This window comes from Pteropus alecto, unplaced genomic scaffold, assembly GCF_000325575.1.
Source record: "Pteropus alecto unplaced genomic scaffold, ASM32557v1 scaffold238, whole genome shotgun sequence".
NCBI classification, from domain to species: domain Eukaryota; kingdom Metazoa; phylum Chordata; class Mammalia; order Chiroptera; family Pteropodidae; genus Pteropus; species Pteropus alecto.
This window is the reverse complement of record NW_006442104.1, coordinates 613,157-631,353: the sequence shown is the minus strand read 5'-3', so window position 1 is coordinate 631,353 and position 18,197 is coordinate 613,157. Positions and strand designations below refer to the sequence as shown.

Genomic DNA, 18,197 nt, shown 5'->3' with positions numbered 1-18,197 from the left:
CATCACCTCCCTGGCCTTCAGCAGCAGGCGACAAGCGGGCTGCCTTTGTCTCCACGTGGGGTCCCTCCTTGCCCCTCATGAAAGCCTGATACCCCAGAATGGAAGTCGGATCACCACAACCAACACGGGGCTGCTGTGGCAGAGAGATCCAGATTGAGGAGGACCAACCCGTGCAGACACCCGCCCCTGGGCACCAGCTATGCCCTCCCCACTACGGCCATTTGGGTAAGCTGAACCAGAATGACGGGAACAGGTGAGGACCATGCCTTAGGAGTGGGGACCCGGGGAGCCAGAGGGGAGATTCCCCACTCGACAGCACCCGGTTCCCAGGGAAACTTCCCAGATAACCCACCTCAGGGCCGGTGAGGGGCACAGTCCAGTATCCAACAGAGAACGAGACAAGAAGGATGGCGAGCGGCTTCTGCCCATGTTTTCGCTGACGCCTCCCAGTGCCCTGGGAGCCAGGACTCTTACCATCCCCATTTCACAGGAGAATAAGGTGAGGTTATGAAGTCTGAGCATGGCCACGTGGACAGAAAGTTGGCCGAAACAGAAATGGAACCTGCCGCCTCTTCGAACCACTGCCCGTGCTCAGCCTCTAAGCCACACCGGTCATCACCGCCGAGATCTTGAAGACTTACTATTCCCCTGTCTACAATTAAACATAAAAACGGTCCAAGGCCTCACACGGGAGCCAAATGTGCTTTCCATTACCGGTCCTGAGCGCGGCACTCACTTTTTATTGAGAGCCTGCAGAATACGAGGCACTTGACCATTTCATCTCTAATGACACAAAAGTCCCGAAGGGCATGGGGTTACTTTTTCTCTTTTACGGAGGACGAAGTGAAACGTCGAGCAATGTGCTCAAGGTCACACAGCCAAGAGACAAAAGAATGCTCATCCTACGCCTCTGGCATGAAATTCACTTCCAGCACTTAATCCAGGATCCTTTTCCCCAAACCAAGCTGCCTGTCAGCTTTTCTGCGTTCAGTCTCTGGGAAAGAGACCATGTCAAGGGGACCAGCTGGGGTGACACGACAGCTCTCTAGGCCAATCAGCAAAGGATGACTTTGCCTCCCCACCAAGGGAACATTTGGTGACGTCTGGAAACGTTTTGGTTAGCACACCTGGGGGCCAGGTTGGGCGGCCGGCATCTAGTGGGTACAGCCCAGGGATGCTGCAAACACCCTACGGTGCGCAGGACAGCCCTACTGTGACCCAACCACCCGGTGCAACGCTGAGAAGCCCTGCGCTAGACCCTGCACTTGACCCTGCCCTAGACCCTGCACGTGACCCTGCCCTAGACCCTGCACTTGACTCTGCCCTAGACCCTGCACTTGACCCTGCCCTAGACCCTGCACTTGACCCTGCACTTGCCTTCTCAGCTCCTCCATGGTCTTTATTTCATACAGGAAGAACTTCTCTACGGCTTAATAAAATAGCATCTACTCATCAGCACAACAGTCTTAATAAAACAGCATCTACTCATCAGCACGACAGCCTAACGGACCATCCCTGTGCTAGCATCCCCACTGAAGCCTCCCCGAACTGGCCAGAAGCTAGACCTGCGTGAGACAGTCACTGGCTCCCTACGTGCTGTCGAGAGCCTTCCCGTGTGTCAGACCCTGGGCTGGGTCTGGGGGTGGTGCCCATGGAAGGGACCCTTTCTGTGAAATGAAAGACTCAACTGCCTTCTTCCCAGGGGAACATGCGGCATGGTGCAGAGCCACTGGGTGGGTTGGGAAGGCCATTGGCCTTTTATTCCAGGGACGTGTCCAGGACTTCAGGCCCAAGGCCCCACGATAGCACTTTCTCTTCCTTCGGAACCTCAGAACAGAGGCTTCAGACAGAATAAAACGAGAGCTGGGAAGACAGGTCACTGAGCTGACAGGAGGCCCCGAGTCAGGCCCAGTTCCCGAGAGTAATAACCACAGGTAAAATGTCAGCTTACAGATCTCACTGTCAGGCTCAGCAGCTCTGTCCTAGTGTCCTCCAGAGCCACTCCAGGACAGTGGCCACCTGCACAGTAGCTAAAGTAGGAGAACCAATGACAGCTTCAGAACAGGATTCAGTCCCACCAGCCCTTCCCCAGAGAAAGGTGACGAAGCCGGAGGCCCTGAAACTCGAAGTGATCGGCCACAGAAGCACCACAAGGTAAGACGAGTTAGAGTTTGAACCCAGCTCTGCTGCAAACTTGTCGCCAGGTCACTATCACTGAACCTGGTCACTAATACATGCTCTGACCTCAAGAAAACCCTGTACGCATCTGGGCCTCAGTTTCACTACCTGTGGAATGGGTAACCACGCACACCATGAGCACAGTTATTGAGTCTTAGGGGAGCAGGTGAGTGACATCAGCTTCGATGCACAAAGATGTAAATTAGGTAGGTTCCCTCGCTTGCTGAGTACTCACATGCAAGAGAGGAAGTATTAATGAGAAGTAGTTATGGGTAGCAAAACAGAACTGCATCTGAATCCTTTCCTTTAGTCACAGGCAGACAAACCTGAGTTGAGAAGCCAGCTCGACCGCTTTAGGCAGATTGTGCAAATTCTCAGAGATTCCACCCACATCCATAAACAGAGATGAGGCCTCGCAAATGGTAGAAGCTGACGGGCGAAAGTGTCCGGCCTAAGCCTATCTGTGTAAGTCTATTAAGAACCACACTCAGGGATTTGCAGAGTTGGGGACACAGAAGCACATTCCAGGAGCAGCCGAAAGTCTGTGGGTGCGGGAACGTGGGACTCAGGCTGCCCTTGGGAAGAGACTGATCCCCAAACAGGGGCTCAAGGACCCCGAGCTGGCACTCGAAGGGGGCCCTTCTGGGCCAGCCGGAGGCTGAGGTAGGAGCCATGGATGGAGCGTGGCAGGAAGAAGCACGGCAGAGAGAAAAGAGGAAACGCACGCTCCTCAAAATCCTGAGACCACGGTTTGCGAAAACATGATCATCAAGAGGTGTATCGGGATGTTCACATAGACGTTATAATGCCAAAATAACAATATTAGTGACTTTTAAAAACTAATACCCAACAATAGGGAACCAGGACACTAGTGAACTGGCTAAATAAAGCACGCTGTTTCCACCACCAGAATGATGACGGTGAACATCCGCCGAGGATTTATGACAGGCTAGACGCTATCAGACCGACCTTTTACAAATCAACAGCTGAATGCTGACAATTTCATAGGGTTGGACCTAATATTTTAAGCACCTTACATGTATCAATTACCTTAATCCTCACAGCAACCCTTAAGGTATGGTGGGCAGAATTATCCCTTCCTCCAAAAAAAAATAAAAGAGAGAGAGAGAGAGAGAGAGAGACCGACCAACGTCCTAATTCCCAGAGCCTGTTATATGTTATCTCCCACACACGGAGAGAGAGAGAGAGAGAGAGAGAGAGAGACCGACCAACATCCTAATTCCCAGACCCTGTTATATGTTATCTCCCACACACAGGGAACTTTGCAGATGTGACTGAGTTAAGGACCTTGAGGTGAGGATCATTCTAGATTGCCAGGGTGAGCCTCACCTCATCACACTAGTCTGTAAGATCAAAGAACCTTTCCGGGCTGGGAACAGAGAGATAAGGAGATTGGAAGCATGAAAGGGACTAGACCTGCCACTAGGAGATGTGATCATTGAGGGAGGAAGCTGCCAGCCAAGGAGTGTGAGCAGCCTCTAGAAACCAGATAGAGATCGCAGCCGGCAGCCAACAAGGAAGTGGGAACCTCAGTCCTGCAACCACAAGGAACAAATTCTGCCAACGAGTGGCACCACCAAGGAAACCGGCCCTCCTCTAGAGCCTCTAGAGGAACACAGCCTGCGGGCACCTTGATCTTAGCCCAGGGAGATGTGGGTCAGGCTTCTGACCTACAGAACTGCACAGTAATGAATTTGTGTTGCGCAAGCACTAAGTTTGTGGTAACTCGTTATGGCAGCCATAGAAAACTAAGGCTCTATGGCAATCGTAGCCACACTCAGGGGACAGAGGAGAAGATGAATCACAGTGCCTCAGGCCACACAGCCAGCAAGGGGACAGCCAGGACCTGAGGGCAGCAGGCGGGCTCCGGGGACCTATGGGCCCACCACTCTGCTGTACTGTCTCATGGAAGAACAATGCTAAATCAAGTTCCCAGAGGCAATGCATTCGGACTTACCTCCTGGGAGTTTGATTTTTTTTTAAATACATTATTATTTTCTTTTCTTTTTTATTTATTTATTTATTTTTAGGTGAGGCAACCCTTGGTTGACTTCACAGATTGCAAGAACCTTGTCAGCTTACAGTCCTTTATTTCTTACGCCTACAGCACCTGGTCTTCCTAGGTGGTCTCCCATCCAAGTACTAACCAGCCCTGTCCCTGCTTAGCTTCCGAGATCAGACATCGGGCTTGTTCAGGGTGGCATGGCCACAGACTCGATATATTATTATTTTAAATAACTGAAATTGACTTTTTTTAAAAGAATAAAAATAAAGATAAATTAAAAATTAAAAAATTTTTAAAAAGAATAAAAATAGAAAATAGTACAATTGCAATTTGTCTCAGGAAAACTAAGGGGGAATTTCTGTTCTTCCGGAGCCTGGATGATGGCAGTAAAAATATGAGCCCAGAGAGACTGACATCTTTCACAGCCGTTGATAAGGAGCTGCTTTCCCCAAGAGGACAACCCTTATCCCACTATCTGGGCCTGTCCCCTGGAGCCACACACCCCCATCCCCACCCCAGACCTCCACAAAAGGCAGGGCCAGGCTGGCATAGCCAGGAGGCTCCTGGACCCTGGCGCCACACATCCCAATTACTCTGGTCTAAATATTTTGAAAATCACCCCCAGGGAGGCGGAGGGAGAGGTGAAAAACAGTGGTTCCAGCGCGTATGTGACCTTGGACTTCCCTAAAAAAAAAAAAAAGAAAAAGAAAGAAAGGAGGAAAGAAAAAGAAAAGCTAAGCTCTCCTTCCTCCTTTCCTCCTGCTCCCCCACCCCACCCCTCCAGATCTGGGAAGTGTGTGGGAAACGTACAGACCCTTCACCTTGGCCCTGAGCCAGTCTCCGCCATCTCTTATTAGCACACGTCCTTGGGCAAGCCATTCGATGTCTCCAAACCTCGGAGTCCCTAAGTGATAGAATGCAAACACCGAGAGGGCCACCTGCCGTGCAGCTCAAAGCGAGAGCCATCACAATGGCTGGTGTGTCCCCAGGCGCCTTGAGACAAAGCTCCCTGAAGTGTGGTCAGCTACGACCCTATGACTCTATGACTCGACTCTATGACTCTACGTGCCCTGGGAACCTCCAGCAGGCTTTGCAGAGCACTGCGTGCTAGGCCCCCACGTGGCTCAGCCTGACGCCTCTGAACGTGGCCTTTCTCCAGCCAACCTGCCCCATGGGCCACCTCCGTCCACCTCTGTCCTTTCCTCCGTCTTCCCTGTCCATGAAGCATGGGTGCCGGCTGCTGCTGCACCTTCCATCGCAGATGAGGGTGCAGATCCGCGGTGCTGGTCCCCACCCCTGTAACAGGGCACTCCGAACGCATGTGGTAAACGAGAAGGAAGGTGCGGGAGAATCTCCGCGGAGCCGAAACAGACCAGCTCTTTCCTCTTCAAAACCGAGAAGGCTTGGCAGAGACAAAGACGAAGCAAGAAGTACAACCCCACCGACCAGCCGATCCTCCCTCACCGACGGGGAAACGAAACACCTGAAAAGAGGAGGGGCTTCCACGCCATCCCACGTCCTCGAGTCACCGAATCCCACCCAGCCTCAGTTTCCCCACCCATCAACTGCCTACCTCACCACGAGGAGGAACTGCTCAAGGGAGATACCACACAGGAGCACTCTCTGTAAGCTGGAAGGTGGGTTCTGCTATGCAATGACATATTTTGGGAGCTACGGGATATAACCACAGGGTAAGCCCCTGAGTTCACAAACAGGAGCACTCTCTGTAAGCTGGAAGGTGGGTTCTACAACGCAATGACATATATTTTGGGAGCTACAGGATATAACCACAGGGTAAGCCCCTGAGTTCACATCTCAAGGCTCTCCGAACTCTGGGGCACCTCTCCTTCATCTCGAGTAGCTGCCCTTGAGCAGTGTGGGACAGATAGAGCCCTTGGAAATGAGGAAGCTTCACCTTTGGCCAGGAAGAAACACGATGTGATTCAGGCTTCTCCATCTCTGTACGGGGCCTCGCCAGGGGCCTGATGCCATGTGCAGTCACGTACTTTTCTTGGAAAGCACTGCGATTTTTCACTTCAATCACATCTGATCACTGTCATCCCTTCTCAGCCCCAGCTGATAAACCAAGGCTGGTACCATTTCTGGAATGATGAGTGGGGTGGGGCCAAGAGAACAGTGGATCCCCACCTGCCCCTATGCAAAGACACGATCATTCTCCAAACGGGTCTGCTCCTTGTAAACACCCCAGGGAGGAGGTTACAAAGCCAGGGATTTCCAGTGGCTTCGGCCTGGCGTGAAAGAGGCTGGGCTTGAGAGATCAGGACACGAGCCAGGAGAGGAAGAACCGAGAGGCTCCGAATGGCAGCCCTGATCTCCAAACGGGCTTCGAACTGGACGGTGCATAGGAAAGGTCCTGATTTGGAGTGACAGAACCACCCGGGTTTGAATTCCACTCTGTCACTTCCTCAGTGAGTAACATTAAACATCTTTTCTCTCTGAGCTTCAAGTGTGAACCGCCGATTACAATGACCTCGTCCAGCACTCAGAAAGAGTCCACCGGACAGCGTGGCTAAGCACCTCAGGATTTGCACTCAGGACTTGCCAGCTCCCACGCCTCTGCTGCCACAGTGCTTCCAGTTTACTCGTAGAGGCCAAGCACGTTCACATAACAAAGTGACCGAACAGCATAACTAAAGATCATCACCAAGCAAATGATGTGCGGGCTGCCGGCCCCACTGGGCCAGTGAGTTGGTCTGGACTTAAATCGGGCACAGGAGTCAGACAGCAGTGGTCATTGTCCTGATCTGCAACTTCTTGTCTATGCAAAACTCTCTCAAGTCCTGTGTATGGATGTATATGAGCTGGTTCCCTCGTCTAGAGAATCCAACCAAAGGCAAGCAGGGTGTCCAGGGGGCACAGGCTATTCCATGGGGCAGCGGCCTACAGAGGCAGGAGCCGAGCCAGGTCACGAAGCAGGCTCTGTCCTCAGGCAGGATTGTGAAGCAAAGACCTGCTGAGGCTTCATTCAGGGTGAGGCTCCGCTTGAAGGTGACACGAGCCACCCACTCACACGGAAGGGGGAGAGGAAGCAGCCCTGCCTGATGCTGCGGGCGCTCGGCTGTGCTCACCGCCAGCTGTGGCCTTTGAGGACGACACTCACTGGGGGCGGGGGGAAGTGTCCAAGGCCAGGGCGTGGGGACCTGGCCCGTGCCAAAGGCCGGAAAGAGACGCAGACTCGACAGCGAGCCACGTTCAGAGCCAGGTTCGGCCGTGCACAGCGTCCGGGCGGCCATAGGAAGTCAGAGGCCACGCCCGGCACAGCCTTCCTCATTTCTGAGAAAGACCATCAAAGAGAAGCCACGGCGCCCGACGGGGTGGGGAGCGCCCCGGCTCCGAGCAGAGGCCCAGTCTGGGCACGTCAGGGCTTCGTCCTGCCGCAGAAAGCACTGCCCGCCGGCGTGTGTCTCAGGACCCCTGCACCCTGCGACCTCCGCCACCGTCACCCAGCCGGCTGCCGCCCCCTTCCTGGGCCCACAGCACCCAGACACGTCAGAAGCTCCCCGTGAGCCACCCCAGCTCTTGTCAAACCAGGATGACCATAACAGCCAAGGTCGCCGGAGCACGTGCTGCATGCTGCTCCTGTCCCACACTCCCTACCGGTGACCTGACTTCGATATGTGCCCAGTCGCCCTGGGGCTAAGGACCGTTACCATCCCAGTTTACGGGTAAGAACACTGAAGTTCGGCCAGTCTAAGGAACCTGCACCAGGAACCCCTGCTCTGCGGCACTGTACCCACACCTTGCCGTCCGCTGCTGGTCTGCACGCCGGGCCCCTGGGCTTCAATGCGGCTCTGACGTTTACCAGCTATGTGACCTGGGACAAGGCACCTCGCCCCTCAGAAGCGTCACTTCCTCCTCTAGAACCAGGGATCATAAGCACAGCGCTCTGGACGGTGGCCGTCTCAGGGCTAGTGAACAAAAGTGCCCACCCCGGGGTCCGGCTCGTGGTAGATACTAGACATGGCGATGGGTGGATGGGCGTGGAGGGGAGGGGAGAGAGACGCACACAGACGGATGGACAGACCGACTGACCCGGCCTCTCCAAAACGGCCAAGTTAACCTTCGGAAGCAAAAGCAGCAAGAAGCACCGTCAGGCACGCACGGCTGCGGGGAGCCGGCCCGCGCAGACTGCGCCGTTCCCTTCATTCCCGAGGGCAGAGAGGCTGGAGGGAAGAGAGAACTTAGATGACCCGGCTGGACGCCGCGGCCTCCAGGTGCAGCAGCGAGAGCAAAACAAAGCTGTCCAACGCGGTTCTCACCCAAACCCATCCGGCCCAGGGGTGACAAAGGGGAGACCATGTGAGCCATCATCAATCATCCATGACTATCCATGCCACCTCAGCTCCAGGCTCTCCAGTAAGTCACTGACAGGGGAACATCAAAAATGGAACCTCCCCATCACCTCGAGGTAAATCTGAACCTCGAAAAGTTCTCGGTCCAGTTTGGAAGCAAAGAAAGTGGTAAACACACAGCCAGAGACGAAGGAGGCTGTGCTGGCGAAGCAGCCAGTCTGCAGTCTCCCCGGGCCCAGACCCTCCTGGGGAGGAGCAGGCACGGAGCGGAGGGTTCCGGTGGCCCGGTCTCTTGGTGGGCACCACGCCACACCCCCATCAGACTGGTGGACTCAGGAAGACAGGGCTGTCTCGTTTACAGCGCTCTGCAAAGGCAGGTACCTGGGGCAGAATGGGTGCTCAATCGAATTTTGTTAAATGATCGCCATGAGCAGCATCCCGTCCCCGAAAGAGTTTCTTGCCGTTACCGCCACTCAGTGAAACGTCCAACAGGAGACTACCGCTTCTCTGCGCCTTTGCAAATACGAACGACACCTTCTCAGTCACGTTCAGCAGATGCCCAGACTGGAGCAGAGGAGACCCGCCACAGCGCAGCAGAGAGGCTCAATGTCGTGTAGCCGGATCTTAGTCTGGCAACTGAGGTGGTGACTGGACAACATCAGGACACTCACACCTGACTGAGCGCTGCTCTGGCCCGGCCCCTTCACATGCCCATCTCAACTGATCCTCTTAACTCATGAGACACAGATAATCAATTCGCAGATGAAGAGCCCAGGATTTACAGAAAACGAACAAGCATGACTGAGGTCACTCATCTAGAAAGTCAGGGAGGTAGGATTCGCACCCAGCTCTGCCTCTCTCCCGAGCCCGGGATCTTAGGCTGTGCTGGAAACACCACTAGGCTGAGAGAGCAGCAAACAAATGAAAGCAGAACCCCTCAGTCTTGGGGTGACAACACACCCGGCAAATGTCTCCAGCATCTGGCCCCACCAAACCCAGGAAGGCTGCTCTCTGGCCCACCTGGCATGATGGCACCAGCCACCCCACACACAGGAGGTCTCTGCTCCCCAGAGCGCTCTGCCAAGGGACTGGTGTCTCTCTCCATGTGAGACCTGGGAGCAGGGCTGTCTTCTCTCTAAACTCAGGTCTCGGTAGTGCCCAGCACGCAGAGGCACTTAATAAACACTAGTGACATTGAGTTACACAATGGATGCAGTCCCATCTATAAAATGAGAATAATAATATCAACCTCCAAGATTGTTGGAAAGATAATCCTTGAAAAGATCTGTTCATTAGGGTCCGCAGAGTTATAAATACATCGCCGACTCCTGACAACCTTTGGTAAACAGAAAAATTAATGTGCAAATGTGTGGGTAACTTAGCACAATACCCCACGTGCACTGGGGGTATACATGCATATACACATATGTGTGTATATGTGCCACGTGTGTCATATCTGGGCGTGTAGCTATGAATGCATGTGCTTATCGAGATAAAAATGTGTATGTGGCTGTTTAACACTGACAATGAAAAGGGAACTCAGATGCAGCTAGCAAAGCTGCAGCTTGTATGCATCAGGTAGTTGTCTGCAGACCAGTCATCTGCACAAACTGCATCGGAGTCCACATGGCCAGAGCGGCCTGGGGCTCAGCCTCTTCTGTGAGGAGGCTGATGACGCTGGTGCTGGGAGCAGAGGAAACAGAGATGATTCCCTCTGGCACTCACCTTTGAAGTCTTACAAACAGGACAGAAAGAGGACGCCCGTGACAAAAGTTTTTGCATGTCTTACATTGTTCCCACCCCTTGGGAGAGATGATCCAGCTCCTCCTCATCCCTCCATTAATCCCCCTGCCAGGAGGAAGGAGGTACCTGCATCAGATGTGCAGTGCTGCGCACACCTGTTAGGAATGGGGGTAGTGTGAAACATGGCCTGAGCTGCCCACCTGCACCCCCCATCTGCTAACACCTGTGGCTGGACCCCAACTTGCCGCTGGAATTTCGACACGTGGGCTGTGAGCCCAAGGCACTCCCAACAAGGACGCAGGCCCTGCTCCTACCGTGTCTTCCCATAAACAGCCCCAACGGGCTGCAGCCGAAGGCCAGCCCCCGCTGTGGCCTCTCGGGAGCGTGGACCATTCGGCAGAGGAAGTGCAGGGATGTGGCGGGAGGAGGAAACGGGCCGCAGTGGCCCTGCCAAGTTTTCCAGAGGAAATGAGTAACCCGTGTGAGGCAGTTACACATCGCCAGGCGAGGAAGTGGCATTGTCTGGGGGCCTGCCGAGGGCCTTACAGAACAGGCTCCCCCTTGCATTCTGGCCATGGCCGTATTTGGGGATTGGCAAAAGTGTCTGGCGAGCACCTCTACCCTGCGTAAACACTGGCTTTATTAGGGTGGTGGAGAGAGGTCTGGACCAGAGTCCTGCTTAGCTCAGTGCTAAGAGTCAAATCGACTCAGAGTCTCAGAAGCTCTGATCAGCTCTCATCTGCCAAGTGGCCGTGCTTCTCAGTGGTTAAGCCTGGGCTCGGAAGCCAGGCCACTGGCCTCCACCCCCACCATTTGCCCGCTGTGTGGTCTGGGCAAGTTGTTCAGCTGCTCTGTGCCTCAGCTGCCTTATCTGTAAAACAGGGAAATACCTGTACCTGAATCCCAAGGTTGCTGAGGATAAGCTGGGATCGGACTCACCTGGTGCTTCACACCAACTAAGCTTTCGATGGTGTACCAAGCGGGGTGCCAACCAGGGATAAATACCATGGTGCACCGCCCCCCTCCCCCAAAGCAGGTAGCAAAATAATAAGTACAATGAAGGGTCCTGGGGCCTGCAGCAGAGTCTGAACAGGGTCTTGTGTCTGCACAAAGGAGAAGCAGAGCGGTCACCTCCCCCTGGCACTTTAGGGAGGAAAAAAAAAACAGTCACGGACCTCCCTGGGAGCAGCCAGCCAAGGAGGGAGACAGGGGAATAAGAAATGCTGAGTTCTTGCTGGAGAGGTAGGAAGATACTAGCGGAGTTTCACGAGACCTTGAAATTCATTCCGATTTCAATGACACGTCACGGCCCATGATGCTGCGATCGAGGCAGAAGGAAGCCGGGAGGGAGTCGGTTCTCCATGGGCTCTGTGAACCCATCCATTGCCCTGAGCATGTGGGGTGCACATTCCTGGGCGGGCGCCAGGGATGGAGAATCCTGCAGGTGCCGGCCGGGGCCCCACACTCACCGAGTCACCACCTACTCACCACAGCCGCTCGAGGACGACACCATCTCCAGCACACGTGCACACGCACACGCGTGTTCACGCACACGCACGCCCTTTATGGTGGAAGATGAGGAAACTGAGGCACAGAGAGGCTAAGTCCTCTGGCTATAAAGCACGTTTAAAGGGTCCGAATTCAAACCCGGGTCCGATTTACCCTCCACTAAAGGGATTCCCCCCTCTTCATCGGATGCTTAGTTCACCTTTTATTATTGTTAAGATTACCTTGTTTAGAGTTCCTCTTTAACTGAGGTATAATTGACACTATAACATCATATTAGCTTCAGGTGTACGACATCATGAAACCGAGGATGCCGACGCTGACACGTAACTGACATCCAACGCCCCGTTTCCACAGCCCATTCGAGTCTCACTGACTGTCCATAATAAGGCTGTCCATCACACCTCTTCCCTGTCCTTCAGTCCGGAACATTTCCTCAGCCGTTCCTTAACTCTCATGACCTTGACACTTCTGAAGATCGCAGGGCAATTATTTTAAAGCATGTCCTTCCACTTGGGTTTGTCTGATTGTTCCATGTTATGCAACTTCATTAACTTCTTTTTTTTTTTTTGGCATAATTACAAAGCAAGAGTTAGCAGCAAGGTCTCCTAGACAAAAGCAATGCATCTAGGTCAACTGTGATGACAACTGTCACCCGGTCATTTCTCATCAGGCAAGGGACAACGGTGGAGCGTGATTGATAACTCAGCGAGAGACTATGCTTCCTACACAGCCGAGGAGATGCTGGCATCGTTCACTCATACCAGCTTTGCTTACAAATAATTTTTTTTAAAAAAAAAATTTTTTTTTTTAATTAAAACCTCAGAGTTTAGCTTAAAAAGACCTTTCATGCAGTGCCAGGCCCTCCCTCTCCCATCCCCCATCTCTGTCGCAAAGTACAATACGTATGTTTATCTTGCTTCTAAGAAGGGGGATATTAAAATACTTGAGGATTTTCCCCTCCTAACTCTGGCATGCCGGCTCCCCCCGGCTGCACGGCCACATATGATAGAGTGCAAAAGCAGCAATTACGGCTTCTGCAAACACAGGGATCTTTCCTGAGGTTGGAAGTCGCATCACTTGAAAGGCCGACTTTCTTCAAACTTCCAGGAACTGAGTGGCCCGGAGCCCGTCTATTTAAAGGTCAGCCCAGCCCTGCTGGATTTGGAGGGCTGCCTCGGACACAGGCTTATTCTCCACCCCTGTCCGCAGCCACCGCAGCGGGCCAGGCTATGAGCAGCACTGTGTCCCTTCAAAGGGACGAAAGGGAGCACCAGAGACAGAGGCAGGCCCGAGGGAAATGGAAGGCTGGAGGTGCCCATTGCCTCCCGCTTGCCCACGGCGCCGCCTCAGGGGACAGCAGTGGGTGCCGTGGTTAACGTGGACCCTTCCACGGCTGATCCTTGAATGCGACGGTCACATTTCAGAATCAAGCCCCGGCCCCGACTTTTAGGGACATGATGGTCCGGTCTGTCCCCACTTTAACTCAGCTGTCTGGGCCCAAGCTCTGGGGAAGCACGTGGAGGATAGGCTGCCAGAGATGGCCTATAAGGTTACCAGAGGGGTGACAGCCCATCTCTCCCACCAACCCACACAAAACCTTTACAAAGTGTGTACTCCTTAGCTTGGTGTTAACTCACACAGCTCTGCGTCTACTTAAATTCACGTGCTTGTTCCATTATCTGCAGTCTTCCAACTGCCAGTTCAGAAGTGCCAGGTATCACGGCACCACTGCTGAGAGAGCACCTATCATGTGCATGGGGTCCATGCAGGGGCAGTCAACACAGCTTCCTGGCCCCGGGTCACGCAGTTAATGGGGAACGGGGCAGGATCCCAATGCTCAGCTGTCTGACTCCAGACAGACTCTCCTATTTCATACGCTCCACACGCACTGCATGTTCATGAATTCAGTGATGTGAACCCTACAGATTCTATACCACCCAGCAACTCCTGCTATGATCCTGCCCTTCGGGCACCCAAGAGGGCTTCTGGGAGGAGGTGGCATTTGAACATTGCCTTCAATGGGGCTCAGAGAGAAAAGGAAGAGCAACCCAGAAAGAAAGTACACACTGAAGACCCCAAAAGGGTCTGGGTGGATGATGATTAACTGGCTGCCAAGGCTGAAGCCCTAAGTGGGTGAGGGGGTCTAGGGGTCCTTAGGGATGTGTTCGCAGACTCTCAGTACGGAGCACCGGCTAGATGCCGGTCACTGTACTACATCAGCCACCCGAGTGGTCCTGATCTTCGAAGCAGAGATTACCAGTCCAGACAAGTCACGATGGCTGGTCTCTGGGTTACTGAGTGGCAGGGCTTGGACTCGACCCCAGGGCTGTCTGGTACCGAGGCTTGTGAACCTCCCATTTGCCTTTCCGAGTCTTCTTCCTTTCCGCTGAGGGTGCTCCTGGGGGATGAAGGGAGGGAGGAAGGGAGGGAGGAAAGGAAATAGAGAGAGTGGGAGGGGAGGAAGACAGGGAACCACGCCAGGACTATGATTCAACGCAGACCTTTCTGAATGTCCCATTAGCCTGAAAAGACTTTGAAATCAAAACCAACAAAACAAAACACCCAGCAGGTCAAGCCAGGAAGCTGGAGCAGAGAACATCCAAGACTAAACGTCAACAGAGGGGACCCAGGAAAGGGACTTATTACCGGACAGTGTCTTAGGCTATGCTCCCTATACGCAGTGGGAATTCTTGTTTACATAATTTTGGGGAAGTCCGTTCAGGAGAAAGGGAGGGAGGGACACAGGACAGGCAAGGAAGGGGTTCAGCAAGGACATGGTCCCAGCTGGACACCTGCCCCAGCCCGATCTCACGATCCCCACGGGAGCTCTGGCACACGAATGACACCAGAAAGTACACCCCACTTGGAAGCGAGGGGGCTGGCCTTTTGAACCCCCTGAGTCAGCGGAGGCTTGGCGGGGTGGGCAGGGGGCGGTGAGCAACTTCCTGGATGAGGCAGTAAAGCTCCAGAGAAGGGGAGGGGGGCTCCATCAACTTTAGCAGCTGGTGGTGAGTGTGCTTGTCCAGTAATGGGGCCCTCAGGCCAGGCAAAGACAGCATCCACTACGATTAGTCATAATCGATGACTGGGGGGGGGTTGACCATTTTCTAACATTTCCTGCAAAGTCAGGCTGCCAAAGCCAGAGACGGGGCCAGGCCTGAGTCAGCCGCTCAAATGAGTGCTGGGAACATCTGGGACCATGAGGGACACAGAGGACACAGAGGGTGGGAAAAGCACTACCCTGGAGACACAGCTGACGGACAGAGACTCTCGTCTTGTGGGAGATGAAACAAGCAGGGCACCGTGGAGTCACTCTGTCCTCTGCCCCCTTCCCCTAAAGAGAGTCAGCACGTGAGATCAGATGAAATGGACCAAAAACTCAAATTTGTTCTCCCGCCCAAAAACATCCAGCAGGACAGCCTGTGATAAACGTGCTGGTCTCTTCGAGAGATTATACAATCAGATATTTTCAACAAACTGCCTGCCACCCACATGGGTCTCCTACAGTGTACGCATACAGTTAGTGCTAAATAATAGCTAAGTAGCTTGTCAGCTATACACGTATTAACCTCCACCACGTGCTTAAAGTTAACCTTCTATACCTTTCCCAGAATGGTGGGGACTCTCATTTGTGAGAGGGTTTTGCCTTAATCACACGATACTGGATCAGCCACAGCTTGATTTGTCAACTAAGGAGTTTTGCTGTCTCCCCATGTCTATCAGTGGATGAATGGATAAACAAAACAGGGTCTATCCATACAATGGAATATTATTCCGCCATAAAAAGGAATAAGTTTCAATACATGCTACAAGCTTGATGGATGAAACTTAGAAACCTTGTGCTAAGTGAAATAAGCCACATATAGTATGATGACTCTTATGTGAAACGTCCAGAATAAACAGAATAAACAGATCCACAGACACGGAAAGTAGATTAGCGGTTTCCTAGGGCTGGGGGAGTATGGGGAAATAATGGATATGGGGTTTCTTTTGGGGAGTGACAAAAAATTTCTTAAATGGACAGCAGTGATAGTTGCACACAATTCCACAAATACATTAAAACGACAGAATTGTAAACTTTAAATGGATGACTTGTAGGGTACGTGAATTACATCTCGATCAAGCTGTTATTTAGAAGTAAAAAGAAAGAGTTTTGCTGTCATCTGAAGGGAGGAAAATGGCACAACCCATGATGAACCCCAGCCACTGCACAGAAATGTTCACTGGAGGCTTCTAGAACACAGTGTGCTCAGTATGGACAACTCCACGCACGCACAGAGCTGTGTCCCCAAACACACCCCAAAAGAGGGAGGACCCCACCAGTGGAAAGCCGAAGGTTTTCAGAAGAGCTTCTGGCCCCCCACCCACAAACGCCTTGCCGTCGGCCACCACGACAGAGGGGCCACACAGCGGACAGGCAGAAACTTATTTTGTCTCCTGCCCGGAGCAGTTCCTAAACAGTGGGAGTTAAATATTTATAAAGCAGTCACTGTTTGTTTAATGTTCAACCCGTACTTGCGCAGCCTGATGGGGGACCACTGAAGTGACGGCTGATTATACAGCACAGGGAAGCACCTCCAACAGGCGCCTGACAGTTACCAGGACCCTGGCCTCACCTTCCCCGCCTGTCTCCAGCCGGCTGCTTCCTCCTCCTCGCTGTGCCTGCAGGTTGGAGGGGCCTCCAGTGTTTAGTCTCCTCGTGCCCACACCCACAGAACAAGACAAAGTAGCCCGTTTCACCGAAAGGCTCAGGTCTCATCACTCTTAATGCACTGTGAGGGCTTACTAAGAAAGCGGGGTGCTGTAGGGGGAGGCCTTCCTTCAGGGACCCCACCCTAGAGAAAGGAGGGGGCCTCCAAACTGAGGCAGCGAGAGGCACACAAGTAGATGGGGGGGTGATGCCTTCCGGGCCCCGCCCCCCAGCCTGCCCCGCAAATCGCCCTCCTCGTGCTTGTCCCGGCATGCCGGTGACAGGCCCCAACCTGAACGCCAGACACCGAGGGTGAACCTTGGGGCCCAACTCTCAGGCCTCACATCCCAGCTTCAATATTCTCGGCCTCAGTTTCCCCCACTGTAAAAGGCAACTGAAAGGCCCACTTGCTTCACGGAGTTGCTTGTGAGTAAGTAAGATGGCGCTCTTGGAGCACCTAGCACCACGTGCCGTTATTACCGCGATGATGAAGGTGACCGCCACCCGCTTCCGATTCCTAGCTAGATTCTCATTCAGCTGTGACCACTGGCAATTCCGGTCACTTGACCCAGTCCTCCTCGGTGGCTTAATCAGCAAATGAGAAGAAACAAGACAAAGTGAGGAAAGGTTCTCTGTAAACTACAAAACGCTGCCCAAAACTGCTGTTGGTAAACTGCACGTGGGGAGGTGGCCTCTAATGCTTCTCCCGGGAACCCCACGACTCCTTTTGGGGCTGGGATACCTCTAAGTAGCTACGGCTCAGGAAACTGCACTGTCTGCTGCACCAGAAGCTCCACGCAGCTCCCCTCACTCACCAGAGGAAGCCCCGCCCCTCTGTTTTCACCAGGTAGGTCCCGAAGCAAAGGCAGAGGGGGGGCCCAGAAGTAAGGATGAGAGGCCCCGCCCTGGCCCATGGGCCCTCCCTTCTTCCTGCTGTGTGCATGGCACGGAGCTAGAGGACACAGATAAACAGGCAAAGTCTCGTTTCCCAGGGGTTCTCTGTGCACGGTGTGCCAAACCCAGAAAGGAATCCCTGGTGAGTGCAGAGACGGAGAGACGGAGGGAGCCTGGAGAGGCCCAGATAAGGCCGGGGAGAGGGGAGCGAAGCCCAGGGACCTGGCACGCGCCCGGGGAAAATGCCACTCGAAGCCACTTAGGATAAGGTCCAGATATGGAGGGTAAGTCAGGTATGTATGTGCCATGGCGGGGGGCGGGGAGGCGTTTTACCTTGAAAACACACACTGCCACCCCCTGCTTCCGATGCCCAGCTCTACCCCTCATGTGGCTGTGACCTTGGGCCACTCACGTCACTTGTGCTAACCCTCCTCAGGAAGATTTTACCTTGAAAAAAGAAAGAATGATAAATATGAAATATTTTCTATTCATAAATAATTTATCCTTTATTTATGTTATAAATGCATAATACGTAAATTATAAATATAAAACATGTCTGTCTTATATTTAAATTGGAGCTCGTCATTTTAAACCAGGCTACAAGTGTTGAGCCAAAGAAGGAATCTAATGCCCAGGCTTTTCTTTGCTCACATTCTCTCACAAAATCAAAACTTCACACCTCATCATTAAAAAGGCCTTTCAGGGCTTCGTTCATTTTCCCAAGGCCTCATAGAATTTTTTTGACTTTTAAATCACTTTCCTTTGATTTGGCCAGTGGGTCACCATCTTTTCTTCCTCTTCTCTACTATTGACTGGTCTGATTCCGCCAGAGACCACCAGCTCA

At 53.0% G+C, this 18,197-nt stretch overlaps 1 long non-coding RNA gene and 1 pseudogene across 47 annotated transcripts in view; both read right to left on the bottom strand.

Annotated features, from left to right (window-relative positions):
* LOC102895780 overlaps positions 1–18,197 on the bottom strand; it is a 659,008-nt gene that overhangs the window by 563,706 nt on the left and 77,105 nt on the right. The window lies entirely within an intron of this gene.
* On the bottom strand, positions 4,298–4,413 carry LOC112469227 (annotated as a pseudogene).